Here is a 22780-nt window from a genome sequence, read left to right as displayed (position 1 = left end):
TATCAATCATTTCTTCTTTGGTTGGGTTTTATGAATGAGCATTTTTTTGGGGATCAAAACAAACTCTTCTGCATGCAATATTCAAACTTCAAGTAAATATAGCACGACAATCCCAACGCTCGAATGAGTTCTTGTTTTTTCGGCTAAAACGTTTCGCTTTTTCTCCAAACTTGTTTCCTATGATAATAATTGTTGAAATGATTTCTCCTGATTTTTAAGTTACTGCATGTTCACTGGAACGTTGCCATTGATTACATTGAGCAAACACCCACAGAGAAGGGTTTTTAAGCTATTCGGTGCTTATTTGAGGAACTTTCTGAAATTGCTCTCGAGCAGTTCGAGCATTAGCTTTAGCATACATAAGACTTTCTCTCTCATCTGTCAAAGTAGTGATAACAGCTTTGAAGGACAATAAAAAAAATTGTTGGACCTGGTTGTACAAAAATTGAACAATAACGCAAGGAGTCTGATGTTTTTGGATTGAACTCAATGATTAAGTGTCCAAAAGGCTCTTTTGTTGTTCAAGTTTTGAAAAATGTTTCTTCAGCGTCTCAATTTCTTTAGTGTTGCACAGAATCTGTTGTTTCGGCAGAATATTCTGTCCCCGTGATTCTACTTTCTCTTCTTTTGATAAAGCCAATGTCAACTGATTATCCTTTGCTATGTATCAGCATAGTGTAAAACTTGGAGATAAATTCACTTGAAGAACTGACGGAGCTGCCTTCTCTACTCGAAGGCTCATTGGATGGCAGAGAGATCCAATAGAAATACAACTGTGCTTTACTTTTAGCAGAATGTTTCCTTTTTTGCTTTTCCGGTAGGTAGAAAAAGTGCAGAGCGCAAGTAATATTATCAATTGGCAGTTTAATATCTTCAACTTTCGGACACAGAAGAGCTTCCACATCTATTAATTCTTTCTGCAAGAGAGTTTGAAGTGATTCTGTTTTCTCTTTCCCTTTGGCATAAAATTTCCCTAACGGAAACCGAAATTTATTTGGAGACAAAAAATTTTGATAGAAACCAGTAAGGATAAGTACCGCTGTTGCAAGACAAACCGTGTAAAAATTTAGTAACCCACTTATGAGATCTCTTGTCACTAGCGGAGAGTGAGTTGTAGGAAACTGCCGGAAGAAAAAGAATTGTATCCGAATGATTATTTGAACAAAGCGATAACTCGTTTTAATATAAAACCGGTTGTCTTGTAGCGAAAACCATCAAAATCCCTCTGTAGCGAAAACCATCCTTTTCATCAAATATTATTCTGGCAACATGAATCTTGATCCTAATTTCTAGGAATGACCACTTTAGTTCCTAACCAATGTATATTCACACAAATACATGTAGCGCAATTACCACTTCCTTAACATAAAAGAAATCCCCTAATGGATCTGGGATCCCCCTGTGCCGAAAAGATCTGCAAAGGATCCCCCCGATATTCTTGTATATTTACGACACTACTCCAGTCTTATAATGAGCTATTTGATAGATTGGAATTCGTCAACGTTTATACCAGATGAAAGTGAGCAAAACCTTAACTGTTAGATCTGTTTGTTGGTTTGAAAAAAGGTCGCCCTTCAAATCCCCAACTTAATTCCGATATCCTGTTTGTTCACCCCTCTTCCTTTGACCCCCTATATTTCAACCCACTTTAGTATTTGAGTATTTTTTCCAACCCCACAATAATGTAAACCCTACATTGTTTCACCCCGGTTGTAAAATGCATGTAATTAAGGATAGTTAGTACTCAATCAATTCTAAATAGGTCCTCCCTTAATGGAGATTTGAAATGAGATTCAAAAACACTCTAGACGCGCAAATGAACATTCAAAATTCTCATATCAACAGTTTTTCAATTCAACTTTCACCTTCAAAACGTTCAATGGCGTTTCAAGTATGAAAGAGGTCAGACTTTTAACTTTTCTTTCGAGCACAGGCGTAAAAAAAGGTCTCGTCATATTTCGGCGATTCGGAACAAATGCAACATCTTGAATGACGCACTCTTGAAGTTCAGTAGTTTTTGGTTATATAAGTCCTTTTGAACTTGATGGCATTTTTCTTTGAATTGGGGGTGTGGGATCTCTAAGTTGGGGGTGGGGGGTTATGGAGAAAGTTACGAAGTATGTTCTTGTTTTGGTTCCCACGTTGAGGTCCAGACCCAAATTTGAGCTTTGATCAGACTATTCAGACTGAAACGAACTCTGATCAGACTTTTCAGACCAAAATGACCTCTGATCAGATGTGGCGGCTGTAACATTTATTTTTAGTAACTATTTTTAGCACACAATTGTCACACACGAAGTTAAAATGAAACTCAAACTCAAACTACGCAATTAAAGCCGCGAAATTTTCTGTTCACAATCACACAAATTGAGCTCCAACGGAGTAAGAGATACACCACTTGGTCAGCCAGATTAGATGAATTTGCAATTTTTCCACCAAATCAGAAAGTCCGTGGAACCGTATAAGGTATCCCGAACCACAGAATCAATGTATTCAGAGCATTTTACAACATAGTGATCTACAACCAATCAGAGATGCAATTTTGACATGTACAGCAGTATAAATAGAGCTTGAAAACTACCAGTACTCAGGAGAAACTCGTTAATTTTGTTTATTGAATTGACATACAGTGCGTTTTGAATTACAGTTTTGTGCGGCAAATTGTTTGTTGACGTGTCTTGTTTCTTTGGATCAAATTAGTGATTGTACAATTTTAACTTAACTTTGACTTGTGAAAAGAGAATTAACTTCGATACTCTCAAAACTTCTTTCTGAGGAACAAAGCTCCTCAGTAGGAGAAACTTTGTGCAAAACATAGAATCAGTTTCCTTTACTAGACTTAGCAAAGCTTGGCATAGGTGTGATTTTGGTGGTTATTGAAGCCAATTGAGAAAAAGAATGTTGTTTATTCAATTGAATCAGATTTGTAAAATCTGAGTCGCTTTGAAAGCGCCCCCATGAACAAGGACGTTCGCTACAAACTTGAAAATTGGTTGATAGTTACCTGAAGTTTTCCTTAACAAATTAGTAGGAGCCGAAATTAATTTTTCAATGTAAGTAACAAAAACTTAAGTAACAAAAACGTAACAAAAACTCAACAAAAATTTGATTGTTTCAATTTGAATTAATTTGTTATTCTGAGAGAAACAAGATTTTTATCCAACAAATCTGAGCAATTGGTTATCGAGAGTAATAAAGTAACAAGTAGCTCAACGGTAATCTGCAGTAAAGCCTCAACAGTAATCTACAATAAAGCTGATAATACAGTTCACAAAAGTTAACTGGGTGACGAAGTTTTCCTTGAATTTGATAGGAGAGCAGCCGTTGCATTTGGTCCGCCAACCCAGAGAGTGGAAGGCAATCTGTCCAATCTGATGAAGAGAGTGCTGAGTGCACCCCCAAAAAGAATAAAAAACGAAAGCAACAGGCCAGTGAGGCGAACAGAAGAGTGCAAATCAAAAGATATTGAAGTGCGAAACCTGCTGAAAGGAAATCAGCAAAGTAAAAGCAAACAGCAACCAGGAAATCCATTCACCACCATCACAGAGGAGCTTCAATCAACAGTGCACAGATTTGACAAGAAGTTGCAAGACTAAGTGGAAGAAGTTAACACTAAACGATGGCTTGGCTACAAAATAATTGAAGATTCAGATCGACTCAACAAACTAATGGTCTACTATCGACAGACTGTTCACCTTCTGGAGGAAAAAAACCCAAGCAACTGAAGCGTTGAAACAAGCTTGTACCCTACCCAACAAGTTTTTTGAACATCTGAAAGAGGCATGGAAGTGCAAGGCAAGTTTGGACTATCGTTTTCTTGCATATATAAGCGAATGCACGCAGCCAGCAATGAATGCAGAGCTGAGCAACACAGCTCAAGCAGTGAACGACAGCGAGAGCAACAACAACTACTCAATGGACAACACAGTTGCTCAAACAGTGAAAAATGGAGCAGCAGCAAGTGGCCAAAAGGGGTAGAATGTTTTGGAAACCTCTTCAGCAATTCAAATGCGCGAAGAAATGATGAAGAAAATCGATATCGATTTCGAAACAAGATGCAACCGGAACAAGCACGGTTTGAGCGGAGGAGGCTATAGCTAGAAATGCAAATGAAGGAACTGAAAATCAAGTATCAACTACTTAAGGAAGAGCGTGAGCTAGAGCGCAAAGTGAAAAGAACGGCCTTGAAGAAAGATGATGTCCGTTCCCAATCAACTAGTACTGGAGACAAGTCACCCTTCATCCGGACCCCAAAAAACGAAATGACTGGGCCAGTACAATTGACAATCTTCTAACACCAGATCGATCAACAACTAGCTTCGAGGTAACCCCTGAGTGAACGGGCATAGTCACTTCACACGATATCGCAGTTCACGAGACCGTTCCTCAAGTGTTGAAGATCGAGACTGGTTGCCCCAGAGCTGGTTTACGATACAACAGAGGTAATTCAGGTAGAATTAACCTGCCAAAACTGAAGTTGAACAACTTCGACGGAAACTTCCTCGAGTGGCCGGAGTGGTCTAGTATTCTCATTGCTACAATGGATCAACGCCCAATACCAGACTCAGAGAAGACGAGCTATTTGAAGACTCTACTGACAGGCAAGGCAAGGTAAGCAATCTCTGAAAAGCGCTATTCTTGACAATTCTATGGTGCTGCGTGGAGCATTCTGGAGAGGAAGTTTGGAAGGCAGCATGTCATTATTGAAGCACAACTGGAGCGTCTTCGCAAAGCAGGTCACGACTAAACAGGTCACAACTCAACAGGTCTGACCAGTTTGTCAGTTATTTTTTTCGATCTAAGTGAATGCGCTAAAAGACAACAAGCAGATTTGTGATCTGAAATCAAGCTCGACACTGTATATGACATTAAACTACTTCAACTTCTCAAAGAGAAGTGGAGGTTCTGTGTTGATGATAAAGATGAAGATTGACTTGATCTGATCTCGTTTGAAAAATAGCTGTCTAGGATAGCATTCTTGCATGAAGGGTTTTCAGCTTTCAAGGGACACCGAAGAGAATGAGACCGAAGAAGCACAAATAGAGATAAACGGTTCTCATAAACATCGAACTTCAGTGCAAGTTTGAATGTGAAAGAAACGAAGCAAATGCAAAGTGATCGCTGTCCGCTAGCTGATGGCACTCATAAAATCTGGAACTTTCCTCAATTCAAGAACATGAGTGCGAAAGATCGGTACGAGAAACATGTGTATGTGAGTGAGAAAGCAATGCTTTTGTTACAGATGTCTAGGCAAAGGACATGCAATCAAAGATTGTAAAGTCAATGGATGCATCAAGAAGCACAACCGATTGCTACACACAGAAAACCAAAATAAAGGGACAACATTCAAAGGTGCATTCAGTCGAACCGTTTGCGAACCCGTCAATATCCTTGAGAAACTCAAACTACAATTACAGCAAGCTGAAGCAAAGCCTCAATTACTTGAGTGTCTAACCAAACAAAAGCTTCAACCTTGATGGAAGTTGGCATCATCCTTGGTCAAGATGCTTATGAGCCACAACGCCCATTGGACTACAAGATAGGAACACAAAGTGAACCTTTTAGCCGTTCTAACAGAGCTAGGATGGGTAGTCAGTGGACCCATGACGGGCAAAAGAAGACAAATTTTTTCTCATTTCGTCTTCGCAGAGGATTTAAAGTGGCTGAGAATCGCTTCCAATATCAACGTCGTCAGTCAATCAAAGAAGGAACTGCAAGCACATAAGATTTTAGAGAGTACGACAAAATTCACAGGCTAGCGGTACAAAGTGAGAATGCTGTGGACTGAACCAGAGACAAAGCTACCAAACACATACAGCTCAACCCTGGATCAACTTTACTCACTGGAACGAAGATTCCAGAGGGACCTCAACCTGAAGAGGTTGTATAAACAGTCAATGGGTAGAGATTTAGAAAAAAGGTTCGTAAAATTACTGAAAGAGTCTGAAGTGAAAGGCACCATCGGGAAAAATGGTATTTGCCACACCATCCAGTGCTTAACCCGAACAAGCCTGGTAAATTAAAACGTGCTTGCATTGCTGCATCAAAGTGCAATGGAATATGCTTGAATGACAGGCTACTAGAAGGACCTGATCGTCTACATGGTTTGTTTGGAACAATATTCAGATTCCGTGAAGGACCAATAGCCCTAACAGCTGACATAAAATGGAGCTGTTAGAAGGTACTTAAACACTTCAAATGGACCTCGCTAGAAGTTACTTAAACAGAGAGAGGGATAAAACCGAATTTCATGTGTTTGCTGACGCATCTGAAGACACAGTGTGCAGTGGCCTATCTACGTTCAAAAATGAAAGAATACCCAGCTGACTTAGCTTTTGTCATTGTAAAATGCAGAGTGGCACCGATGAGCCATCTTTCAATACCACGATTGGAATTGCAAGCGGCAGTCATGGCAGTGAAGTTGAATGAACAGATAGTCAAGGAACACGAAATGAAATTAAATAGTTGCAGTTTTTGGTCAGACTCAACTACAGTATTGCAGTGGATAAGCAGTTCCCATTGTAAACCACAAGTGTTTGTGGCCAATCGAATGGCTGAGATACTAGATACAACATCGAAACATGTGAGCGGTATCAACAACCAAGCCGACATTGGCACCAGAGCACTCAATATTGAGGAACTTAAGAGAAGTGAGTGGCTCACTGTGCCGGCCTGGTTGAAGCGCGTTGGCAAGCAAATGACCACAGAAAGTGAACCTAACTTTGCTTCAGATGAAGAGAATATACACTCATCAGTCTTCATGATGCAGACTGAAAAGAAAGCTGTTATTCAGTAGGAACCTTTCAGTAACTTTAACAGAATGGTGAATACAATGACACACGTACAGCAGGATTTAACAAACATAAACCAGCAACTTTTGTAGTCAGCATTGAAGAAAGAGAAAAAGCAAAAGCAAGAATCTTCACAAGTTTTTAAAGCAAGAACAGTTTGGTGAAGAGATGATATCTCTGAAATCTGAAAAGGAAATTCCAAAAGGCAGCAAAATTTTACAATTCTTACCCTTCTTAGTTCGAGATGGACTTATTCGCACAAAAGACAGAATAGGCAAAATTCAATTGGAATTCAATGGGGTATGAAATACTGGGGGCAAGAAATTATACCGCTTTCTTTTTGTGGTATTCAGAGCTTCTTTTCAAGTTTAGTTTTTTATGAGAAGTCGCTTTTTTGGTAAGACAGAGGGTTCATAGATACATTTCGTTGCTTACTATATGATTTTCTTCTTAGGCATAAAATCTAAAAAATAATTTGTGGAAGTAAACTTTAGGATTGTGCTCGATTTTCTTAATCTAGTTAGGAAAGAAGGCGCAGAGGGCTAATTTAAAGAAGAAGAGCCGAAGAAGAATTCTTCAGCTATTGGATAGAGTTGTTTTAGATTGAATAGAGACTTGGAGAAAAACTATGATATTCCTTTGAGAAAACAAATTGATTGATTTTTAGATTATTTGAGGTCTGAAGTAACTTTGCAAATTTTTATTTGTAAATCTATTTTCTTAGACTGCAGTTTTGGCATTCGATCAGAAATAAGGCTCAGCTACTATAGAAAATATACGTGCCTGCAGGGAGATCACTGAACAAGGAACTAACAATCATGAAGTAGCTAAGTGGTTCTGAATTTAGGCATATCTCAAACATTATGACCAAACAACATTTTCACAATCAAGTTCAATCAGAAACTACTGTTTTTTGCTTTATCGTTCATGAGGAATTCAAAGCACCTAAAGATACAATTGCAGAAGTCCCAAAGGAGAGCTTTGACTAGACGGAATTTTTTTTTGGCATAAACACAATGTGATAGTGACAAGAGTCTAAGCATTGATTGAACTATGCACAACATTTGGAAACGCTACAAACAAACTGAGAGAAAGTCTTAAGATGACTGCTGTCCAAACAATTCTGACCAAGCACCAGTGTTTGTTGTCGTTCCTGTTTGTTTTTTTCTTTTTTTGTTACAAAAATTATGAGGGAGAAGAGTCGGTTCGTTCCCAATACAGCCATCCAGCTTAGTGGCCAGATAGACTAGAGCCCCCAATCATGGTACATACAACTTAATGGCTAGTTATAAAATCACGGGGATTATAACGGAAAGTCCTCATAGTTAATAACGAGTTGTTGGAGTGAAAACGGAGGTTCTACTTAAGCTATCTTAAGAATATCAAGAAAACTTTGAAATTATTGGCAAAAGTACTCTTCTTTTGTTGCTTCCCAGATGTTTTCAATACAACTGGATTGAAAAAATGACAACTGAGTAAGAACGAACTTTATAGGTGGTTTATAATTAGCGAATAGTAATCTTGATAATTGATGTCAGTTCTCAGTTTGGCTCAACCGAACGGATCCAGAACTTTAAATGGAGATTACAAATCTCAGCTCAAAAACGAAGAGGCGACTGGTTGAAAAACGTCAAGAAATGGAGCACAGCGCCGCTTTTATTTTTAAATAACTCCAATTCTGAATTTCATTGGCTGGTTATTTGTAACAAATTGTTTGCCTGGTTGGTTTTGATGCTCTACTGATTCGGCAATGAATTTTTGCCTTTGATGTCCTGTTTCTCGCTTTTAATGTTTTTAATTAAAATCCCAATTCGTATGTTTTCTACAAAAGCAAGTTAACTGAAAATTATTATGTGCTTACTTCTCTTCGAATGACAATTCTCCTCGAGTCTCTCCCATTATAGCCCCTGTAGCTTAGTGGTCAGATAACGTGTAGCCTCCAGCTAAAAGTCAAGACGAGGGGCTGGTGTAGGAATGGAAGTTCTGACTTAAGCTAAAGCTACCTTAAGAATATCAAGAAAACTAAATTATTAGTAAAAGTACTATTCTTGTGTTGTTTCTCAGATGTCCTAAATAAAATCGGAACGAGAGAATAACGGTTAAGCGAGAAAGTCATCTTTAGTAAAATAAAGCGAGAAAGTATTTATTTAGCAAATAGTAATCTTGATAATTGATGACAGCTCTGAGTTTTGGCTCAAACGAACGGACTCAGAGCCTTTAATGGAAAGCAGATATTTCAGCTCAAACAAGAGGTTAATAACTAAATTGGTGACAATAATGTTGAAACGAGGATACCTTTTTGGGGCTTTTTGCGTAAGGTAGTTGGATCTTTTCAGTTGGTGCCCCAGCATACGTGCTACATATTTTAGCACACGCCAGAAGCACGAGCCATATTTGCATATAATGATGGACTATGTAATGGCACTTGTTGTGTAACTGAAGGATGACGTACCTGGGGCAAAAAGAGAAAAGATCCAGATTAGTTTTATCATTAGTGTGGACTTGGGATCTTTTCCATTTCGGCCGAAGCAGCTTAGTGGGTGCATATTACCTGCACCCCCTGATGCACGTGCTATTTTTTACATAATCAATTACCATGTAATTAAACGAGCTATGCAAGGGGGTATAACGTAAGGGGGCATATCTTTTATTTACCCTTGCGGAGTATATATATTTTTGTACTTTTTCAGAACTCCTTTTAAAATTTAAGTTTGTACGAGTCTCTTTTCTTTGGCAAGAAAGAGTGTTCAATAAAAAATTTTGTCGTTTTCTGTGTGATTTGCTTAGTAAGCATAAGTCCTAGAATTTAATGTGTGTAATTCATATTTTGCTAGGTTTAGGATTGTGCCCGTTTCTTTATTGGTTACTTCGGGCCGAAAGTCGTGATGAGATTTAATGTGGCCTTGAGGGCAAATTTAGAGAAGAAAACTTGGAATTTATGTATGGAACTTGTAGGAATTTAGAGGCTAAGGCTTTGAACCAACTTAGCTGAATTTTATCACTCTATAGTGTTTCAATGAGAATATGAATTTCTCCCATTAAAACTGCACCTTCAGATTGGAGGTCATATAGCGTATAGACCTCCAATTATGGTAAAGTCAGATACAGATCGGGATTCGCTCCTCGCCGAAAAAGTTGGCGAACGGGGCTATGTCTTAATTATATGCCCTCATGCCCACAAAGAGGGGGTCTATAAAACGAAAACTGAAATTTCTCCGCCACGCCATGGAAGCGCTCTTGTTGGGAAATGAGTAGCTGCCTCTCCCTTAGCTTACTTGGCAAACCTAAAAATCTCCGCGCCCCATTTTGTAATATTATTACACTTGCAATTTACACTTACATTTTTTGACAATACAATTGACTCAAACGCAGGCTTGCAAGTTTTGAAATGCCACGGATATCTGCATTGCCAAAAATTAAAATCAGAAGTTCCTACTTACATAACCAGCAGCTTGATTTACTATATCAGGGCACGTGTCCTCTTAGGGGGATGCATTAGCTCCTGGCGTGGAGGACACTAAGGGAAAAGATCCCTGCTTTTTTTTGGAGGATATCATGTTTAAAAACAGACACATAAGCAAGCTTTAAATGCCGATTCCGTTTTGACCCCCCCCCCCCCCCCCGTTTTTTTACGCCCACCCCAAACCCCCCTCCCCACCCACAGTTGCAAAAATATATGCAGTTATGATTACGTTACTGTAAAAATATAGCACGTGCGCCGGGGGGGGGGGGGGATGGGCGTAAAAAAACGGGGGGGGGGCGTAAAAAAAACGGGGGGGGGGGTAGAAAATATAAGCCCACTAAGCTGGGGGCAGCACAAAATAGAGTTACGAGACTGAGCAGAGTCCACTTTGATGTTCTGGCTTCTCGTCTCTAAGTGCTACACAATTCTCAAAAAACGGCTGTTTTCCTCTGACGTTAAGCAGAGTGCTAAACTACAAAGGACGTACATTTTCGACTAATTCGATGATTTTTCGAATTTTCAAATGCGGCTCAGCAATTATGGCGCAAAATTTGCGATAATCTTGATGCTTTCACGCTCTCCTTTTGTTTTTACCAGGAAAAGTGACTTTAAAAAAAGACTGTTTGTCGATTTGTTTAATATTTGGTGATATGTGAATAACGTGATGAAGAAGACGACTAATTAGAAACTGTGAGAAATTACAGAAATCGAATATTTAAGGAGCTGAAGAAATAATATACATAAAATCCAGTCTACTGTTTCAGAACTTGGATCTATTCTGTTTCGCCCCACTCAGTGTTTTTTATGCCCCACAATTACAACTTTCTTATATAGCACTTGATGTAGAAAAACAGGACGTGCTAAAAAGTATATGTCAACTAAGATAGGGGACAGGGGAGATTCCAGATTTCAGAAATTTTCAGAAATTTGAAATCAGCACTGAACCCTAGATTTTCAGACTAGACTTCAAGCAGCATTTCTTGAAAAAATTAAGAGCGACGGTTAGGAGTTTCTGCAAATCCCCAATTTTTGTATGCGGACTTGCAAGATATAAAAGTCTCTGCAAATGAGAAAAATAGCTAAAAACGAAGAAGATCAATTGTTCAATTTTGCGATTTGATTCATTTAAAATGCTCGTTAAACAATGAGGGTGCGCGACGTGATTAGTACGATTATTCTGTTTCCGGTAAGAAAGAACAATCAAGACAGCACTCCAGAATGATTCGGAAGCGACGAGCTGGGTAAAAATGTTCTCACAAAAACTTTTATGGTCTTTCCCATTATACCCATCCCCATGCAATTATAGCCCCCTGTTTTGGTATAATTACCATGATTGGTGTGCCATAGGGTGCTATAGGTGGTATATCTTACAACTGCGCGGGAAGTCTATAATGTGAAAGACCCAAAACCATAATTGATAGAACAATTGGGTCCTCCTATTTGTATCCCGAAACAAAAAATAGTCAGTCTTTAAGTTTGCAAGTGCATATTGCAACCCCGTTGATGGGTGCATATTATCTGTAACCCTCAATAGCACGTGCCAATGGGTTTAATGGCACACTCTGTAACGGGAGGGGGAGGGGTAGATTCAAATAGTAATTCGTTGTATGTTCGTTTTAGAACAGCTTCCCATTCGCCATCTGACTATGTGAGCATACGAGAGGTCTATCCTCACCGACTCTGGAGTGAAAGCGGCCGTTTTGGGGTAAGTTCTGCCGGTGCCTGGACAAAAAGCTCATAAACACAAACTGCAAAATATCTATTCCCAATTACAATCCTATATGTCCAGTGGTCACTCGATTCAAAAAACGTGAAGTTTATTGAAAAAATGATAGTCTTTCCCATTATAACCTCCTAGCTTAATGGTCAGATAACGTATAGCCATAAGCCTCTCAAGTTCAGAGTTTTTTTTGAAACAAGTTTACATTGAAGAATGAGAGCTGAACGGAAAAACGTGGCATTCAGTTGACCACATTAATAAGCAATTGCACATTTTTGGCGTTATTCGAACGTTCACTTCTTTCAATTTTATGGGACAGTATAAAAATTCAACTTTCTGTGTGAAAAGAATCAATCTTTGTGCGCAATGTTGACCGGGGGAATACAGCTTCAGTGAGACAATGACAGATGACAACTTCCTGAGTTGTTTTTTGTGGGCTGTTCCAAACCCACAGATTATTTGCCCTAATATTTCCACTGGTATACTCCCACCCTCCCAGCTCACGTCAAGAATCTCGGATCCAATTCTGTCCTCCAAGTGTTATGCCTCCATTTACAATCCTAATATGTTACCATGCAAAAACTAGTCCGTGCTCATGAGGGCTAAAAAGTTTCAGGCCGAATTTAACATATAGAATAAAAAACGATATAGCAAAGTGGGAGGGGGCCTTATTGTATTTTTTATGAGGGGATATGTTGGCAGACTTGCAGATAATAAATTTTAGTGATCTACAAAATCAATATTACACTTTTTCTGTGAACTGAATGCAATGGTTAAAACGGTATATAGATCACAAAAGTTTCGCATATCTGTAATTGTAAGACAATCACATGTCCATTCACAAGCAGGCATAAAAAGAGACAAGAGAGCGCGAGGGGGAGAGCTAGGGGGGGCGCAAACACCGCAGCAGCCCGACACCTCGAGAATGTGTTCCTAACAAATTCTCATCAGTAGTCAAGTTAAAATCCATCCGTTTATTTGATTTATTTGCTTCAATATAGCTCGCTCCAACCTGTATTCGTACATGATTGTTACTTCGATTGGGTTGTATGGGTGAGCTTGAAATTTATGAAATAATGGAGACTTTGGGATACCGGAAGTCTGGGGGTAGGGTTGAGGAGGTTGACAGAACTTTTCAATGTATCTTTTCTAATTTTTCTCTTCATTTTAGCTAACGGTGGACAACATGTAAGCTCACCCATAGTTTTGGGGAGCTACCTGGGTGATAACGACGCGATACCCAGAGACCCTGACACAGACAAGCTTATTACAAAGACCTCAATTGCGCCTACTCAATTGGTGACTGCGCAAACATGTCAGAGAATGGAGCACTGCGCCGCTTATAATTTTAAAACTGTTATTTTGGATTTCATTCGCTGGTTATTGTAACAACTTTTTTGCCTGGCCGGCTTTGATGCTCTATGGATACTGCAATGAATTTTTGACTTTCAAGTTCTGTTTTTTGCTTGATTCGTTTTAATTTTATATCCGACTCATATCTGTTCTCTACAAAAATAAGTTTACAGAAAATTATTACATTTCAGCTCTCTTCGGCGCTGCTTCAGCACTTTTATCAGCGTGTCGAATCAATAAAAAATACGCTAAATTCGAGCTTGAAAAAAAGGTTTCGTGGAATATGGGCACGCGTTTTGGTCACTCAATTCTAAAAAACCTTAATTTTACTAAAAATATTATAGTCTTTCCCATTATAGCCTCCTAGCTTAAGGGTCAGATAACGTATAGCCACCACCCTATCAAGTTCCAAGTTAATTTTTAATACAAGTTAACATTGAGGAAGGAAATGTGAATGGAAAAACATGGCATTCAATTGACCATAGCATTACTCAATTGCACGTTTTTGGCGTTATTCGAACGTTCACTTATTTCATTTTTATGGGACAGACCAAAAATTTAACTTTCTGTGTCAAAAGAATCAATCTTTGTGCGCAATGTTTACAGGGGGAATACAGCTTCAGTGGGACAATGGCAGATGACAACTTCCTGAGTTGTCTTTTGTGGGCTCTTCCACACCCAAAGATCATTTGCCGTAATGTTTCCACTGGTATGCTCCCATCCTTCCAGCTCACGTCAAGAATTTCGGATCTAATTCTGTCCTCCAAGTGTTATGTCTCCATTTACAATCTGAATGCGTTACTATGCAAAAACTAGTAACTGCTCATGGGGGCTTAACTGTTTTGTGCCGAACTTAACATAGAATAAAAAATGATATAGCAAATTGGGAGGGTGCTTAATTGTATATTTTATGAGGGGATCTATCGGAAGACTTTCGGATAATAAATTTTAGTGATCTACAAAAACAATAAACAATTGTTCTGTGAACTGAATGCAATGGTTAAATCAGTGTATAGTCCACAAAAGTTTCGCATATCTGTAATTGTGAGACGGTCACAAGTCTACGCACAAACATGCGACGACGAGACAAGAGAGCGCGAGAGGGAGAGTCAAGGGAGAGCAAACACCGCAGTAGCCCGACGCTTCGAGTGATGTGTTCCTAACAAATTCTCATCAGTAGTCAAATTAAAATCCAACTGTACAGTTGACTAATTTGATTCAATATAGCTCGCTCCACCCTATATCTGTACGTGATTGTTACTTCAATTGGGTAGTGTGGGTGACCTTGAAATTAATGAAAAAATGGAGATTTCGGGAAACCGGATTTCTGAGGGTAGGGTTGAGGAAGTTGACAGAACTTCTCAATGAAACTTTTCTCTTCATTTTACGTAACGGTGGACAAAATGTAAGCCCACACAAGGATTTGGGGAGCAACCTGAGTGATAGCGCGATACCCAGAGACCCTGACATAGACAAGTTTATTACAAAGACCTCAATTGCGCCTACCCATTTGGTGACTGCGCGAACATGTCAGAGAATGGAGCACTGCGCCGCTCATATATTTAAAACTATTATTTTGGATTTCATTCGCTGGTTATTGTAACAACTTTTTTGCCTGGTCGGCTTTGATGCTCTATGGATACTGCAATTTATTTTTGTCTTTCAAGTTCTGTTTTTTGCTTGATTCGTTTTAATTTTATATCCCGATTCATATCTATTTTCTACAAAAACAAGTTCACAGAAAATCTTTACATTTCAGCTCTCTTCGGCGCTGCTTCAGCACTTTTATCAGCGTGTCGAATTAAAAAAAAATACGCTAAATTCAGCTTAAAAAGGATTCGTTGAATATGGATACGGGTTTTGGTCACTCAATTCTAAAAAACTTGAATTTAATTGAAAAAATTATAGTCTTTCCCACTATAGCCTCTAAGCGTAGTGGCCAGATAGCGTATAGCCACCACCCTAACAAGTTACAAGTTAATTTTTAAAACAAGCTAACATTGAAGAAGTAAAGGTGAATGGAAAAACTTGGCATTCAATTGACCAAATCAGTACTCACTTGCACGTTTTTGGCGTTATTCGAACATTCACCTACTTCAACTTTATGAGACAGACTAAAAATTCAACTTTGTGTCAAAAGAATTAATCTCTGTGCGCAATGTTGACCAGTAGAGTACAGCTCCAGTGGGACAATAACAGATGACAACTTCCTGAGTTGTCTTTTGTGGGCTCTTCCACACCCAAAGATCATTTGCCGTAATGTTTCCACTGGTATGCTCCCATCCTTCCAGCTCACGTCAAGAATTTCGGATCTAATTCTGTCCTCCAAGTGTTATGTCTCCATTTACAATCTGAATGCGTTACTATGCAAAAACTAGTAACTGCTCATGGGGGCTTAATTGTTTTGTGCCGAACTTAACATAGAATAAAAAACGATATAGCAAGTTGGGAGGGTGCTTAATTGTATATGTTATGAGGGGATATATTGGAAGATTTGCGGATAATAAATTTTAGTGATCTACAAAAACAAAAATACTATTGTTCTGTGACCTGAATGCAATGGTTAAAACGGTATATAGATCACACACACTTCGCATATCTGAAATTGAAAGACAGTCAAATGTCCATTCACAAACAGGCAAACGAAGAGACAAGAGAGCGCGAGGGGATGAGTCAAAGTGGGCAAGCTCTGCAGAAGCCAGACACCTCGAGGGATGTGTTCCCGACAAATTCTCATCAGTAGTCAAGTTAAAATCTATCGGTATAGTTGATTTTTTTGCTTCAATATAGCTAACTCCAACCTATATCCGTACATGATTGTTACTTCGACTGGGTGGTATGGGTGACCTTGAAATTAATGAAATAATGGAGATTTCGGAAAACCGGAACTCTGGGTGTAGGGTTGAGGAGGTTGACAGAATATGTCAATATAATTTTTCTCTTCAATTTAGATAACGGTGGACAAAATGTAAGCTCAGCCAAAGATTTGGGGAGCGACCTGAGTGATAGCGCGGTACCCAGACGCGGTACCCAAGCTTATTACAAAGACGGCAATTGCTCGAACCCAATTGGCGACTGCGCAAAAATGTCAGGGAAGGGAGCACTGCCGCTTATTTTTTTAAAACAGTTATTTTGGATTTCATTCGCTGGTTATTGTAACAAATTTTGCCTGGTTGGCTTTGATGCTCTATGGATACTGCAAGGAATTTTTGACTTTCAAGTTCTTTTTTGCTTGATTCGTTTTAACTTTATATCCCGATTCACTATCTATTTTCTACACAAACAAGTTTAGAGAAAATTATTACACTTTAGCTCTCTTCGGCGCTGCTTCAGCACTTTTATCAGCGTGACGAAACAGATAAAAAATTACTCGTAAATTCCAGTGTGAAAAAAAGGATTCGTGGAAAATGGGCACGCGTTTTGGTCACTCAATTCTAAAAAACCTGAATTTTACTGAAAATATTTTAGTGTTTCCCATTATAGCCTCCTAGCTTTGTGGTCAGATAACGTATAGCCACCACGCTACCAAGTTCCAAGTTTATTTTTAAAACAAGGTAACATTGAAGAAGGAAAGGTAAATGGAAAAACGTGGCATTCAATTGGCCATATCCATACTCACTTGCACGTTTTTGGCGTTATTCGAACAATGGGACAGACAAAAAATTCAACTTTTTGTGTTAAAAGAATCAATCTTTGCGCGCAATAAAGACCCGGGGGGAACAGCTGAAGTAGGACAATGGCAAATGACAACTTCCTGAGCTGTCGATTGTGGGCTGTTCCAAACCCACAGATTATTTGTCGTAATATTTCCACTGGTAGACTACCAACGTCACAGCTTACGTCAAGAAATTCAGATCTAACTCTGCTCTCCAAGGTGTTATGCCCTCATTTACAATCTTCATACGTTACTATGCGAAAACTAGTACGTGCCCGTGGGGGGGGGGGCTTTAAAGTTATATGCCGAATTTAACATTTAGAATAAAACGAAATAGCAAATTGGTCGAGTACTTAACTGTATATTTCATGAGGGTATATATTGGAAGATTTGCGAATAAAAAACTATTGTCATCTACATAAACAATAATACCATTGTTCTGTGAGCTGAATGCAATGGTTAAACCGGTATATAGATCACACAAGTTTCGCATATCTGTAATTGTAAGACGGTCACATGTCCACGCACAAGCATGCGACGACGAGACAAGAGAGCGCGAGAGGAAGAGTCGAGGGAGAGCAAACACCGCAGCAGCCAGACGCCTCGGGGGATGTGTTCCCAACAAATTCTCATCAGCAGACAAGTTACTATCCATCCGTACAGTTGATTTAATTGGCTTCAATTTAGCTCGCTCCAACCTATATCCGTACATGATTGTTACATGGATTGATTTGTTTAGGTGACCTTGAAACTAATGAAATAATGGAGACTTCGGGAAACCGGAACTCTGGTAGGGGTAGGGTTGGGGTTTGACAGGAACTTCTCAATGTGACTTTTCTGTTCATTTTAGCCAATGGTCGACAAAATGTAAGCTCGACCAAAGATTTGGGGCGCAGCCTGAGTGATAACGCGCTACCCAGAGACCCTGACACAGACCAGTTTATTACAAAGACCTCAATTGCGCCTACACAATTGACGACTACGCAAAAATGTCAGGGAAGGGAGCACTGCGACGCTTATATTTTTATAACTGTTATTTTGGATTTCTTTCGCTGGTTATTGTAACAACTTTTTTGCCTGGTTGGCTTTGATGCTCTATGGCTACTGCAACGAATTTTTGACTTTCAAGTTCTGTTTTTTGCTTGATTCGTTTTAACTTTATATCCCGGTTCATATCTATTTTCTACAAAAACAAGTTTACAGAAAAACTTTACACTTTAGCTCTCTTCGGCGCTGCTTCAGCACTTTTATCAGCGTGTCGAAACAGATAAAATTACTCTAAATTCCAGTGTGAAAAAAAAGATACGTGGAAAATGGGCACGCGTTTTGGTCACTCAATTCTAAAAAACCTGAATTTTACTAAAAATATTATAGTCTTTCCCATTATAGCCTCCTAGCTTAAGGGACAGATAACGTATAGCCACCACCCTATCAAGTTCCGAGTTAATTTTTAAAACAAGTTAACCTTGAAGAAGGAAAGCTGATTGGAAAAACGTGGCCTTCAATTTACCATATCAATACTCACTTGCACGTTTTTGGCGTTATTCGAACGTTCACTTATTTCAACTTTATGGGACTGACAAAAATTCATTATTTCGTGTTAAAAGAATCAATCTTTGTGCGGAATGTTGACCCGGGGGGAAACAGCGGAAGTAGGAAAATGGCAGATGACAACTTCCTGAGCTGTCGATTGTGGATTGATCCAAACCACAGAGGTTACTTGCCGTAATATTTCCACTGGTAGACTACCAATCTCCCAGCTTACGTCAAGATTTTCAGATCTAACTCTGCTCTCCAAGTGTTATGCCCTCATTTACAATCTTCATACGTTACTATGCGAAAACTAGTACGTGCCCGTGGGGGGGGGGCTTTAAAGTTATATGCCGAATTTAACATTTAGAATAAAACGAAATAGCAAATTGGTCGAGTACTTAACTGTATATTTCATGAGGGTATATATTGGAAGATTTGCGAATAAAAAACTATTGTCATCTACATAAACAATAATACCATTGTTCTGTGAGCTGAATGCAATGGTTAAACCGGTATATAGATCACACAAGTTTCGCATATCTGTAATTGTAAGACGGTCACATGTCCACGCACAAGCATGCGACGACGAGACAAGAGAGCGCGAGAGGAAGAGTCGAGGGAGAGCAAACACCGCAGCAGCCAGACGCCTCGGGGGATGTGTTCCCAACAAATTCTCATCAGCAGACAAGTTACTATCCATCCGTACAGTTGATTTAATTGGCTTCAATTTAGCTCGCTCCAACCTATATCCGTACATGATTGTTACATGGATTGATTTGTTTAGGTGACCTTGAAACTAATGAAATAATGGAGACTTCGGGAAACCGGAACTCTGGTAGGGGTAGGGTTGGGGTTTGACAGGAACTTCTCAATGTGACTTTTCTGTTCATTTTAGCCAATGGTCGACAAAATGTAAGCTCGACCAAAGATTTGGGGCGCAGCCTGAGTGATAACGCGCTACCCAGAGACCCTGACACAGACCAGTTTATTACAAAGACCTCAATTGCGCCTACACAATTGACGACTACGCAAAAATGTCAGGGAAGGGAGCACTGCGACGCTTATATTTTTATAACTGTTATTTTGGATTTCTTTCGCTGGTTATTGTAACAACTTTTTTGCCTGGTTGGCTTTGATGCTCTATGGCTACTGCAACGAATTTTTGACTTTCAAGTTCTGTTTTTTGCTTGATTCGTTTTAACTTTATATCCCGGTTCATATCTATTTTCTACAAAAACAAGTTTACAGAAAAACTTTACACTTTAGCTCTCTTCGGCGCTGCTTCAGCACTTTTATCAGCGTGTCGAAACAGATAAAATTACTCTAAATTCCAGTGTGAAAAAAAGGATACGTGGAAAATGGGCACGCGTTTTGGTCACTCAATTCTAAAAAACCTGAATTTTACTAAAAATATTATAGTCTTTCCCATTATAGCCTCCTAGCTTAAGGGACAGATAACGTATAGCCACCACCCTATCAAGTTCCGAGTTAATTTTTAAAACAAGTTAACCTTGAAGAAGGAAAGCTGATTGGAAAAACGTGGCCTTCAATTTACCATATCAATACTCACTTGCACGTTTTTGGCGTTATTCGAACGTTCACTTATTTCAACTTTATGGGACTGACAAAAATTCATTATTTCGTGTTAAAAGAATCAATCTTTGTGCGGAATGTTGACCCGGGGGGAAACAGCGGAAGTAGGAAAATGGCAGATGACAACTTCCTGAGCTGTCGATTGTGGATTGATCCAAACCACAGAGGTTACTTGCCGTAATATTTCCACTGGTAGACTACCAATCTCCCAGCTTACGTCAAGATTTTCAGATCTAACTCTGCTCTCCAAGTGTTATGCCCTCATTTACAATCTTCATACGTTAATATGCAAAAACTAGTACGTGCGCGTGGGGGGGCTTTAAAGTTATATGCCGAATTTAACATTTAGAATAAAACGAAATAGCAAATTGGGCGAGTACTTAATTGTATATTTCATTAGGGTATATATTGGAAGATTTGCGAATAAAAGACTCTTGTCATCTACACAAACAATAATACCATTGTTCTGTGAACTGAATGCAATGGTTAAATCGGTATATAGATCACACAAGTTTCGCATATCTGTAATTGTAAGACGGTCACATGTCCACGCACAAGCAAGCGACGACGAGACAAGAGAGCGCGAGAGGGAGAGTCAAGGGAGAGCAAACACCGCAGCAGCCAGACGCCTCGGGGGATGTGTTACCAACAAATTCTCATCAGCAGACAAGTACTATCCATCCGTACAGTTGATTTATTTGGCTTTAATATAGCTCGCTCCAACCTATATCCGTAAGTGATTATTACATGGATTGGGTTGTATAGGTGACCTTGAATTTAATGAAATAATGGAGACTTCGGGAAACCGGAACTCTGGGAGGGGTAGGGTTGAGGTTTGACAGGAACTTCTCAATGTAACTTTTCTGTTCAGATTAGCCAATGGTGGACAAAATGTAAGCTCGCCCAAAGATTTGGGGCGCAGCCTGAGTGATAACGCGCTTGTTTGAATTTTTTTATTTCATTTGCTGGGTTTGTAAAGACTTTTTTTTCCTGGCTGTGATGCTCTATGAATACTGCAATGAATTTTTGCCCTTCATGTTCTGTTTTTTTCATGTTCTCTACAAAAACAAGTTTACAGAAAACTATTACACTTTCGCTCTCTACGGCGCTGCTTAGGCACTTTTATGAGCAAGTCGAAACGAGTAAAACCACGACAATTTCCAGTGTGAAAAAAATGAAATCGTGGAAAATGGGGACACGATTTGGTCACTCGATTCTAAAAAATGCGAATTTTATTGAAAAAAATAGTATTTCCCATTATAGCCTCCTAGCTTAATGGTCAGATAACGTATAGCCACAAAAATCTCAATTTTAAATTTTAAAACAACTTAACATTGATGAATGAAAGCTGAATGGAAAAACGTGACATTCAATTGACCAAAATAGTATTCAATTGCACGTTTTTGACGCTTTTCGAACGTTCACTTATTTCAATTTTATTGGACAGACTAAAAATTCAATTTTCTGTGTTAAAAGAATAAATCTGTGTGCGCAATGTCAACCGCTTCAATGGGACAATGACAAATGACAACTTCCTGAACTGACAATTTTGGGTTCCTCCTAAACCACAGAGGTTAGTTGCCAGAACATTCCCAGTAGTGTACTCACATCATCCCAGCTTGCGTCAAAAATTTCGGATTTAATACTGTGCCCCAAGTGTTCTGCCCCCCAATTACATTCTACATACGTTACCATGCAAAAACAGTACGTTCTCATGGGGGAGTAATAAACTCAAATGATGTTTACAGTAAGTTTTTAAAAAAATTGGGAGCGTGCCTAATTTTTTTATTTTATTAGGAGCGATTTTGGAAGACTTGTGGTTAATGTGCTTTTGTTATCAACAAAAATTTAAATAAAAAATTTTCCTTGAACTGAATAAAGTGGCTATTACAATAAATAGATCTCAAAAGTTTCCCCTTTCCGTAACTTTAGGCCGGTCACACTTCCAAGCACAAACAGGCAGTCTAGGAGACCAGAGAGCTCAACTTGAACGACAAGAGGGAGAAATCACAGCAGCAGACAGACGCCTCGGGGGAGTGTTTCTGTCAAATTCTCATCAGCAGAGATTTTATTAGTCATCCTTGTAACTGATTTATGTGGCTCTGCTCAGCAGTGTGGCCTTCAATATAGCTCCCTCCATTCTATTTGCTTACGATAAACGTAATAGTACTTCGGTTGGGATGTCTGGGAAACTTGAAATGAAAACTTCGGGGAACCGCAAATCTGAGACGGGTAGGGTTGAGATTGTTGACAAGAATCTTTCAGTGTAACTTTTCTGCTCATTTTAGCTAACGGTGGTCAAAATGGAAGCTCGCCCAAAAATTTGGGGCGCGACCTGAGTGATAACGCGCTACCCAGAGGCCGTGCCACAGACGAGCTGGTTACACAGACCACAATGGCACCTACCCATTCGGCTACTGTGGAAAGGAATTCAGGGAATGGAGCAAGGCGCCGCTTATATTTTTAAAACTGCACTTCTGGATTTCATTCGCTGGTTTTCCTGATCGGCTTTGATGCTCTATCTATGCTGCAATGGAATTTTGCCTTTCATTACTATATATACTATATAAATTGAACTTTGTGTGTTATAAGAATCAGACTTTGTCGACTGGGAGGAAATACAGCTTCAGTGGAACTATGACTGAGGACGACTTCCTCAACTGTCTTTTGTG

Source organism: Convolutriloba macropyga, chromosome 10 (assembly GCF_964194025.1).
Source record: "Convolutriloba macropyga chromosome 10, txConMacr16.3, whole genome shotgun sequence".
Taxonomy (NCBI): domain Eukaryota; kingdom Metazoa; phylum Xenacoelomorpha; order Acoela; family Convolutidae; genus Convolutriloba; species Convolutriloba macropyga.
Note: the sequence above shows the minus strand (reverse complement) of the source record.